Source organism: Gigantopelta aegis, chromosome 9, assembly GCF_016097555.1.
Source record: "Gigantopelta aegis isolate Gae_Host chromosome 9, Gae_host_genome, whole genome shotgun sequence".
NCBI lineage: Eukaryota > Metazoa > Mollusca > Gastropoda > Neomphalida > Peltospiridae > Gigantopelta > Gigantopelta aegis.
In genome coordinates, this window is record NC_054707.1 from 23086955 (window position 1) to 23096752 (window position 9798).

A 9798-nucleotide genomic window follows, 5' to 3' on the forward strand; every position below is an offset into this window, starting at 1 on the left:
TATATTTTTGGTCATCCTGGTGTTTTTAATATCACAAAATGCATTTCTCATATTTTTAAAAAGGCACGTGCGTCTGAGAAGTAACAGTTATGGAATCGAGTTTTAGTGTATTTTTAGAGGATATTTCACCATTTCAAAGTCACAGACTCATATTTCACTCAATTGTAACTTTATCAAAATGTGTTACAGGTACACTGGTGGCACCTAAGTCTGCGCACCTAAGCATTTGTGTTATATTTTAAAGTTAAAATATTTCTTTAAAAATATTTATTTCACTGCCACAGTACAATGGAACAATAAACGTGTTACAACTAAAGTTATTTTAATTTTAATGTTTTTTAAAGTCAAGTACTGAGCGCATTTTTAGTGGGACCCCCCTGCATTTACTGGCCTGTATGACGGCACATAAGTCTGCGCAGCAAACATCAAAACAACCACTTCTGTCGCTAATGTTTACATAAAACAGCAACAAACAATGGATCCGACTTTTTATAAGTTCTAAATAACAAACACTTCCTGTTATAGTCTGTTTCGGAAACATTTAGATTGTGCAAATGAGATAAATATAAATGGTGTTCCATTCTCCTTAGTTTGGACAACACAAAATGACAATTTAAAAAAAAGCCAATGTAAAAGTATTTGATTATTATTCAACAAAAAATTTCTATTATTAACTGTAAATAATAGTGTTCGTTAGACATATAGGACAATCAATGATAATTTTGAAACAGACTATAGCTAAAATAGGCCATGCTGTCAGGGCAATCTTCTAAGTCTGTGTGCGGCCATTTTGCATTGTGTCACTCGGAGGGAAATTCAAAGTATGCTTGGATGTTTACGTTAACAGATTAAATAAGACATTCATTTGATTTATGGATTCATAAATTACAATAAGGTATGTATTGAAGCTTCTATGTAAATTTATGTAAGTTGATATACAAGGTTGAAGGTTGATCATTACAACGTTGACAGACACGTGTTGATAGGTGATAGAAAAACACGTTGATCGAGGCTGGCAACAGTATACTTTTAGTGCATTAATTCAGAGTGTTATCGACCAGTTTTATACATATATTCACAATCAAGATGTGTTGTTTTAACAACGGTTTTGTGAATTAAATTAACGTTGTTTGTTTGTTTACAAACATACCCCGACACTTGTTTCGAGACGTAATGTAACGTCATTAACGTGCGCAGACTTTTGTGCCGCGCACACTAAGGTGACATGAGTGTATATGGATTAACTAAACATAGTGTTAATTTTCACGGGTTGAAACTAAGGTCTGTCCTTTTAACCATAGGTCCGACATCCCAAGCCTATTCAACAAACATTTAACACTGTAAGCCCAATGTGACGGAACATGCGCTTAAATTTGTTTCGGCTGTGGCGATTTTAATTGTGTTAGAGGGCCGTGTGCAGTTCCTAATGCACTTATCCAGATGGGCAACTTGTTACGTAATACTTCGCGCGATCGGGCATTCCAATATGCACTTAGTCCAGCTGTGGAGGCCATGTGGCGAGTAGTTACGTAATACCTCTGCGAGTGCGGTTTTTACAACCGTGATTTGGCGACGATGGCGTCAGTAAGTCTGACGATCAGAGAGAAATAATACCGCTTGGTCGCGTTGGAAATATCAGATGATAGGGGGAGGTACCGCCTTGTACCCCCAGGCGAATTCTGATTTTTTATAATAAATAGCTAGTTTTTAGAGATATCGAGGAGAACCAGAATAGGAAGGCTCCCAGGGAACGTAGTCCGTTGGACTTTGGTAAATATTTTTATTTCTGCTCTGTGTATAACCTTGATGTGATTGATGTGACTTTAAATATTTTAATACTGTATTATACCAATATTCTTTAGACAGTGTCTTCGGTCATCTGACGAAGTAAATCGTAGACTTTTTGTTCTAACATTATACGAGTATTTGGTAATATAAAGCTTAGCCAGTCATCCTAGACGACCTAGGTAAACTGTAGGTTATTGTCTTTATTGTGATAGGTACCAGTATTAATTCTGTGTTACAAGGTTACTGAAAGAGTAGTTAGGGTTAATTAAAAATTAACCCGTTAGGAATAGAGCTGTAATTCCCTTATTAATTAAGTTCCCCTGGAAGCGTTTCTAAATTATCACACGTTACTGAACGAGTAGTAAGGGTTAATTAAAAATTAACCAGTTAGGAATGGTGTTGTAATTCATTTATTATTTAACTTCTCCTGGAAGCGTTTCTCAATTATCACACGTGTGGGTGTGGTGTAACGGTGAAGTGATTCGCATATTGTGTAACTAGACACCTAGAGATTAACTAATTAAGTGATCAGTTCTGGGTTGTTATTATTGTTGTTATTAATTAACTACTACGGCTGTACATTTGTCAGCGTAGATTAATACAGATTCCAAAGTGTATTGTGTTTTTGTTGTGTTTCTAGAGAACTAACGTGCTATAATAATATATACTTTATATAAGATCGTACCTCTGATCATACCTAGAGACGAGCCATACTAGGGTTTAACCGCCTGTTACAGAGAGATCTAATAGATATACAGTTAGAAGAGATATTTTGATAATCGTGTTTTATTCAGTTACGGGTATTATAGAATCCCCGTGACAGGAGTAGAAAATTGGGGCGCTCGTCCCGGATCTGAAACGGGACATGCATATTTAAAAAAGTATTGTTTGTAAATGGGGGCTTTATAAATTAATTTTACAAATTAACTAGAAGTAGCAACGTTGTTCACTAGAAAATTAATTAATATTAAGTGCGTCATATCTAAACATGGATAAGAATTTGCTGGATAGGCCTACGCTCAGTGTAGTGGAGATTAAGCGAGCACGTAAGGCCGAGTTAGTTGAAATCGCGGGTGAGCAAGAAATTGATTTAACATCAGCTAAAACCTTAGGTGATATAAAGACAATTATTATCCAGGAAGTTTTTGGTGATAGGCCTGTTATGGAAGACAGTGAGATTGTTCCAGAGATAGAGATAAATGAGTTAAGTGTGGAACAACAATTAGCTTTTAAAAAACTTGAGTACGAAAGAGAAGAACGTGCATTAGATAGAGAGAGAGAGAGAAAGAGAAGAGAGGGATAGAGAAGATAGAGAAAGGGAGAGAGAGAGAGAGAGAGAAAGAGAAGAGAGGGATAGAGAAGATAGAGAAAGGGATAGAGAGAGAGAGAGAGAGAGAGAGAGAGAGAGAGAGAGAGAGAGAGAGAGAGAGAGAGAGAGAGAGAAAGAGAAGAGAGGGATAGAGAAGATAGACATAGGGATAGAGAATTCCAGTTAGAAAAATTAAAAGTGGAACATGAGTTAAAGTTGAATACTGAAGAAGTCAGACGAGAAGCCGGAAATGGGTTTAACATGTCGGAGGCTTATAGATCAGTGCCGGTATTTGATGACCAGGAGGTAGATATGTTCTTTCAACTTTTTGAACGGGCCGCTAAGCAGCTAAATTGGCCGCAGTCTAAGTGGTCATTGTTAGCCGTGTCTAAGTTTAAGGGGAAGGCTAGTATAGCTTATAATTCAATGAGTGATGAGCGAGCAAGTCAGTACGACCTAGTTAAGGCTGCAGTGTTGAGGGCGTATGAATTACGACCTGAGGATTATCGTTTACGGTATAGCGAGTTGAGAAAAACGCAGGGTCAGTCTTATAGTGAGTCTGTGGCTAAGAAGGCAGGGATGTTTGATAAATGGTAGAGTCAGGTAGAGTCATATACCGAGTTACGGGAGTTGTTGATCTTACAGGACATTAAAAATGGATTACCAGTTAGCTTACGTATTCACTTAGAGGATCGTGAAGTCAAAAAGATAGAGGAGGCAGGCATAGTGGCAGATGATTACGTGTTAATACACAAAGCTCAGGCAGTACCGGGTAGCTCTTTACAACAGGGTGATAAGAAGAAATTTCAGCCAGGTTTTTCCCGGGAAAGTAACTATCGGGGAGAGTCATCTAGTTGGTCAGCTAGTCAGGCAAGGAATGCACCTGGTGGGCAAAGTAAGGATAGACCTGCATTATCAGCCAATGCACGAACTTTTCGTCTACATTGCAGTTACTGTAAAAAGGATAACCATCTTATCGGGGACTGTTTTAAAAGGAAACGCGATAATGCGCAAGTGGTCGGTTTAGTGAGGTCAGCTCCGTTAGCGAGAGAGTTAATGGTTAGTCCCATGGCAGAGAAAGTAAACCCGTATGTGTCCACTGGTATGGTTTGTGATGTGAAACAAGAGTTGTGTCCAAAGGCTATATCAATCTATAGAGATACCGGGTGTAGTCAGAGTTTGATCACGCAAGAGAGTTTAGCTGGTATTGAAAATTCAGACATAGGACGTAGTTTGGCCTTAACCTCGGTTACTGGAGAAAATATGGTTGTCAGGTTACATAAGGTTTTCTTGTGTTCGAAGTTTGTGACGGGACCAGTCATTATGGGTGTTGTGAAGGACTTGCCTTTTGAAAACATAGGAGTTTTGTTGGGTAATGATTTGAATAGTCAATGTTGTCAGCCGCAATGTCACCAGTTGTTAATTGAAGACAGCCCTTTACCCATAGTGTGAGGTTGATGAGACTAGATATCCTGCGTGTGTAATGACTAGGGCTATGGCCAGTAGGTTAGCACGAGACCCAGAGGATATTTGTGATTTGTCTGATACGTGTGTGAGCCATGAAATGGAGTGGATGAGGTTATCAGTAATATGGTAGATAAGTCAACTGAGGAATTAAATGTGGTGGAACCTGTTGATCTCCCGCAGAGGGGAAATGAACCAGTTGTGTTTGATAGGGGGGGGGGGGCTTACCTTGTAATAGACAAAGAGTTAATCCTAGAGCAGGGGGCTGATCCAAGTTTGTTGGCAGCTCGCACTACATTGTTAACTGAGGGTGAGATGAAGGATCAGATGTCAGGGTATTATATGGACATGGGAGTGTTAATGAATAAGAGTGTGGAAAAGGTTGTGCCTGATAGTGAGGAATGTGTGACAAGATGTAGAATTGTGGTGCCCTCTAAGTACCGTCCGTCATTGTTATTGTTAGCACATGAGGACGTGTTTGCTGGCCACTTAGGGCGGAATAAAACTCATAGTAAACTTGCCTCAGAGTTTTATTGGAAGGGAATGTTTGCAGATGTCAGTAAGCATTGTATGTCATGTCATGTGTGTCAGGTTGTGAGCAAACCAAATCAGCTAATTCCTCCCTATCCCTGCAGAAGGTTCCCATAGTTGGGGAAGCCTTTTCAAAAGTGTTGATAGATGTCGTGGGGCCATTACCGAAGACGCGTTCAGGCAACCAATTCTTGTTAACAATTATGTGCTTAACTACGCGTTTTCCAGAGGCGATTCCCTTAAGGAAGGTTACTGCGTCGGTTGTAGCTAGTGCGCTGCTTAAGTACTTTACGTACACAGGTTTACCAGGTGAAATTCAAAGCGACCGGGGTACGAACTTTATGAGCAAGTTAATCCAGCAAGTACTGTCTATGTTAGATATACGATAGATTCGTTCTGCTGCATTCCACCCTGAGAGCCAGGGCGCCATAGAACGTTTCCACCAGAGCATGAAACGTATGCTCCGCTGCCATTGTTTCGACAATGGTACTGACTGGGACCAGTCAATTCCTTTCGTGTTGTTCGCAGCACGGGATGCTAAGCAAGAATCCTTAGGATTCACCCCATTTGAGTTGGTCTATGGGCATTCAGCCCGAGGCACTCTCATATTGGTAAAAGATAGTTGGTTAGACAAGGATAATGCCGAAAACCTGCTGATTTATGTAGGGAGAGTTAGAGATAGGTTGTGGCAGGCGACTGAACTGGCTAGGAAGCATCTGAGCTATGCTCAGAGCAAAATAAAATCAGTGTTTGATAGGAAGGCTAAGAGTCGGGAATTTAAACCAGGGGATAAAGTGCTGCTGTACCTTCCCATTAAACGGGGTTCATTACAGAACCGGTATTTCGGTCCCTATGTTGTGCACAAACGGGTTAATGAGACAGGGTATGTGATAAACACTCCTGATAGGGTTAGGAAAAGTAGGTATTGTCACATCAATTTGCTAAAAGGTTATTTTGACAGACTGCCGATAGTTCCAGTGTTGCCTGTCCAAATTGAGAGTCACTCAATTTCCTGTGATGACGTCAAGACTGCAGTGGTCAAGTTGGCCAACAGCCAGATTCTAGCAGACTTGAGTTCTTATCTACAGCACCTTGACAGCCCCCAGCGAGCAAAGCTGACTACGTTGATACAAGACAATGTTTCCATTTGTCAGGACTTTCCAACGGTCACCAATACCTTAATCCAGGATGTGCGCTTGGAACCCAACGCTACACCGATTCGACAGCATGCCTATCGGATAAATCCTGTAAAACGCGCGGCACTAAAAAAAGGAGATAGATTACATGTTGGAACACGACATTCTGGAACCATCAAACAGTCAGTGGGCATCACCTGTTATTCTGATTCAAAAGGGAAATAACAGTTTCCGGGTGTGCGCTGACCTACGTCGCGTGAATCAACTCATCAAGGCAGATGCCTACCCTCTACCACGCCTTGACGATTGCATCGACCGAGTTGGACACGTGCAATACATCACCAAATTGGACCTACTGAAGGGTTTTTATGCCATTCCGTTAACGGAGGAAGCTAAGGACATTCTGGCGATCATCACACCTGACGGCCTCTTCCAATTCCGAGTGATGCCGTTTGGTTTGAAGACTGCTCCTGCTGCCTTTCAAAGGATGATGAACCAGGTGTTATCTGATTTAGAAAACGTCAGTGTGTATCTGGACGATGTGGTGTTAGCCACCGACACTTGAGATGAACATTTAACCGGGTTACAACTAATATTCAGTCGCCTACAGAAAGCTAACTTGACTGTGAACCTGGGCAAATGTGAATTCGTGAGAGCTTCAGTGACCTACTTAGGTCATACTGTCGGACATGGTTGCGTCGCCCCACTGCAGGCTAAGACACTAAGCATCAGCCAGTACCCTGCACTGACCAACCGTCGGGAAGTTCGCCGGTTCCTTGGCATGGCCGGTTATTATCGTCGTTTCTGTGCTAGATTTGCGACGGTAGCGGCCCCCATCACATCGCTGCTAAAGAAGGAAACGAAGTTCCAGTGGTCAGTTGAATGCGAGAAGTCATTTAACCGTCTCAAGCAGATGCTCTCCTCGTCTCCCGTGATGGCAGCGCCAGACTACCGAATGCCGTTCAAGCTAGCTGTGGATGCCAGTGACGTGGGAGCTGGAGCTGTGCTGTTCCAGGAAGACGGAAATGGACTGGACCATCCTGTAAGTTTCTTCTCGAAAACGTTTGACAAACACCAGGTGAACTATTCCACTATAGAGAAGGAAGCTTTGGCCATGGTACAAGCTCTGAAGCATTTTCAGATCTACGTGAAATCGGCAGTGCACCAAGTGGTGGTCTTTACTGATCATAATCCGCTTACTTTCATTCACAGAATGAAAGCCACCAACCAGAGAGTTTTGAGGTGGAGTCTTCTTCTGCAAGAATACCCAATTACCATTGAACATATCAAGGGCACATCCAATGTAATCGCTGATGCCCTGTCCCGAAGTTGAACGTTATGATAATGTGTTGACATTCCTTATTTCTGTTTTGTTTATATATATTTTATTTGTATACCAGGGACTCAGAGACTCAGTGTGATTACTGGTAGTCACCTTATTATTACATGTGTTATAAATGCCCGTATGCGTCGGTTAACGCACCTTTTTGTTTTAATGTAGTATATTTCCCTATTCCTAGAGTAGAGGAAATATCCTTTTTGAGGTGGGGGTGTGTGACGGGACATGCGCTTAAATTTGTTTCGCCTGTGGCGATTTTAATTGTGTTAGAGGGCCGTGTGCAGTTCCTAATGCATTTAGCCAGATGGGCAACTTGTTACGTAATACTTCGCGCGATCGGGCATTCCAATATGCACTTAGTCCAGCTGTGGAGGCCATGCGGCGAGTAGTTACGTAATACCTCTGCGAGTGCGGTTTTTACAACCGTGATTTGGCGACGATGGCGTCAGTAAGTCTGACGATCAGAGAGAAATAATACCGCTTGGTCGCGTTGGAAATATCAGATGATAGGGGGAGGTACCGCCTTGTACCCCCAGGCGAATTCTGATTTTATAATAAATAGCTAGTTTTTAGAGATATCGAGGAGAACCAGAATAGGAAGGCTCCCAGGGAACGTAGTCCGTTGGACTTTGGTAAATATTTTTATTTCTGCTCTGTGTATAACCTTGATGTGATTGATGTGACTTTAAATATTTTAATACTGTATTATACCAATATTCTTTAGACAGTGTCTTCGGTCATCTGACGAAGTAAATCGTAGACTTTTTGTTCTAACATTATACGAGTATTTGGTAATATAAAGCTTAGCCAGTCATCCTAGACGACCTAGGTAAACTGTAGGTTATTGTCTTTATTGTGATAGGTACCAGTATTAATTCTGTGTTACAAGGTTACTGAAAGAGTAGTTAAGGGTTAATTAAAAATTAACCCGTTAGGAATAGAGCTGTAATTCCTTTATTAAGTTCCCCTGGAAGCGTTTCTAAATTATCACACGTTACTGAACGAGTAGTAAGGGTTAATTAAAAATTAACCAGTTAGGAATGGTGTTGTAATTCATTTATTATTTAACTTCTCCTGGAAGCGTTTCTCAATTATCACACGTGTGGGTGTGGTGTAACGGTGAAGTGATTCGCATATTGTGTAACTAGACACCTAGAGATTAACTAATTAAGTGATCAGTTCTGGGTTGTTATTATTGCTGTTATTAATTAACTACTACGGCTGTACATTTGTCAGCGTAGGATAATACAGATTCCAAAGTGTATTGTGTTTTTGTTGTGTTTCTAGAGAACTAACGTGCTATAATAATATATACTTTATATAAGATCGTATCTCTGATCATACCTAGAGACGAGCCATACTAGGGTTTAACCGCCTGTTACGGAGAGATCTAATAGATATACAGTTAGGAGAGATATTTTGATAATCGTGTTTTATTCAGTTACGGGTATTATAGAATCCCCGTGACACCCAATTTAAACCATTGTACGATATTAACACGGAGTACATTTTCCTGTGTTCTTATTTTCTGATGAATGTAAATTAATGAACAGAAGTCACAAGTTGGTGATGTGGTTTCTTATTTCGTTTTCCAATATTAAACATGATTAACAAGTTAACAACCTGGTGATACAGATACTATAAGTCTAAGCTCTTAGATGAACGATAGATCTGACACTGCGACTGAGAACCCCCAAAGGAACGAACAGCAGATCTATCCTCCTCGGGTTTCTGCTTCGTTCTCTCTGGGTCTATATATACTCTTAAATTTTTTTTTAAAATTAGAGGAACCTGAAATATTAATGTTAATATCAACTATTAGACCGAACATACTTTTTGACCACAGACATCCTAGTAAAGAACGTTTAGGTATGTTTATCAACACACCGAAACACATTCCATAGTTTGCACATGTATCACGCAGTTGCCCTATACACGTGCGTGGGGTGCCATTCTCGATTTTGACAAATTCCAGGAAGGTTGATTAATCGCTGTGGAACATTATTTCTGTCAATCTTTTTCATTCTGTTGATCATACAGTTGTTATTATTTAGTTTTTAGTCATTTTTATTGTTTGAATTTACGATTTACTGATAAAAAAAACGTCAACTTTCAAATTTCACTTCTGACCCCAATCGTCCTTTAATATCTTTGGTGGTCATAAAACCTACTGTAATACTGAACTACCGGTTGTAATATTTGCCCAATTAATTCACTATTATAATATAACC